The sequence below is a fragment of the Pipistrellus kuhlii genome, unplaced genomic scaffold, assembly GCF_014108245.1.
Source record: "Pipistrellus kuhlii isolate mPipKuh1 unplaced genomic scaffold, mPipKuh1.p scaffold_m20_p_2, whole genome shotgun sequence".
Taxonomy (NCBI): Eukaryota; Metazoa; Chordata; class Mammalia; order Chiroptera; family Vespertilionidae; genus Pipistrellus; species Pipistrellus kuhlii.
This window is the reverse complement of record NW_023425515.1, coordinates 92,051,841-92,053,689: the sequence shown is the minus strand read 5'-3', so window position 1 is coordinate 92,053,689 and position 1,849 is coordinate 92,051,841. Positions and strand designations below refer to the sequence as shown.

At 45.3% G+C, this 1,849-nt stretch overlaps 1 pseudogene; it reads left to right on the top strand.

Moving 5' to 3' along the window:
- Window positions 1-865: 865 nt before the first annotated feature.
- On the top strand, window positions 866-1,629 carry LOC118722999 (annotated as a pseudogene).
- Window positions 1,630-1,849: the final 220 nt, after the last annotated feature.

Genomic DNA, 1,849 nt, shown 5'->3' with positions numbered 1-1,849 from the left:
GATGGGGTCCAATTACACCCTTTTCTTCAGGACCACAGGTGGCCACCACCTTATACCTGTATTATTAAAAGGACCTCTCAATCAGTGGCACATTGGCAAATGTTTAAGCACAGATCTCTGGAAAAATTAAAAGTTCTGATTGTTTGCCAATTTCTGTGATGTAAATACTCTTACCATGGCCAGTTCAACCTACCAAGATGATGCCACTAGGCTAGGAGTTGGGACCTGATGCATGCCTGGGTACACTGTGCCCTTGGGAGTCCAGCCATGTCCAGGACCCTGCTGCCTCAAGTGACCAGGCTTGAGGGGACCTTTTGCCTTTGTCTACCAGAGAGCTGCTAGAAGCATTTTCTAAATATGTAAATAAAGTATACCTCATGTTATGGTTAAACTCTGGGATCATACCAAACAATATATTCTTCAAACATTATTGAAATGAAGCTTCTAAAATCCCGGGTGTTTTTGTTGTTGTTGTTTTGTTTTTGTAATTATCAAACACCTTACAAAACCAGGGTTATTTTGTTGTGTTTAACTATTAGCTTAAAAAAAATGTGCGCAATCATGTAAAGCACCCCCTTCCTAACCAACTCCGTTATCTGTGCCTTTTTTGCCCCTCCCCCACCTTCCTTCTCCCTTCTCTTTCTGCCTTCCTGACTCTTAGCATACAAATCCAAGGAAGATAACACCTTCACTAAGTTACAAATCAATACAGTTCTCTTTAATAGAATCAAATCATGTTTTTGTTGGAATTATATTTAACTTGAGTGATAATTTTCACTCCCAAAAAGTGTGGACAAAAGGGGCCACATGCAGACTGGCAAGCACAGGGAAGGCCTGCATCTACATCACCAATCTGAAGAGAAGCTTCTGCTGGCAGCTCGGGCCATTGTTGCCATGGAAACCCCAGCTGACATCAGTGTCATATTGTCCAGGAATCCTGGCCAGCGAGCTGCACTGAAGTTTGCTGCTACCACTGGAGCCACTCTTATTGCCACTGCTTCACTCCTGGAACCTTCACCAACCAGATCCAGGCAGCCTTTCGGGAGCCAAGTTACTGACCCCAGCGCTGACCTTTAGCCTCTCACAGAGGCCTCTTATGTTAACCTGCCCTCCATTGCTCTGTGTAACACAGATTCTCCTCTGCGCTATGTGGACATTGCCATCCCTTGCAACAACAAAGGGGCTCAGTCAGTGGGTCTGATGGGGTGGATGCTGGCCCCGGACGTACTACGCATGCGTGGCACCATCTCCCGTGAACCTCTGTGGGAAGTCATGCCTGATCTTTACGTCTACAGAGATCTTGAAGAGATTGAGAAGGAAGAGCAGGCCGCTGCTGAAAAGGCTGTGACCAAGGAGGAATTTCAGGGTGAAGGAACTGCTCCTGCTCCTGAGGTCACTGCTGCGCAGCCTGAGGTTGCAGACTGGTCTGAAGGCGTGCAGGTGCTCTCTGTGCCCATTCAGCAGTTTCCTGCTGAAGACTGGAGTGCTCAGCCTGCCACTGGAGACTGGCCTGCAGCCCCCACTGCTCAGGCTACTGAATGGGTAGCAACAACCACTGAGTGGTCCTAAGCTGTTCTTCCACAAATTCTTAACAGGATGGAAATAAGGTTGGTGGAAAATAAAGAGTTTGTATAAGAAAAAATAAAAGGGCACACACATTGGGTTTAAAAACATATGCTGAATGTTTAACTATTAAACTGCAACTAAAGGTTGAATCATTTCCCCCCCAAGATGATTGTTTCACTATTGTCAGAAGGAGCCTAAAGCACTAATGTATTGTTGTAGTCCTAATACTTTTAGAAATAGATTGTGGGCTGTAGTTATTTTAAAATGAGAAAACAAACTCGCT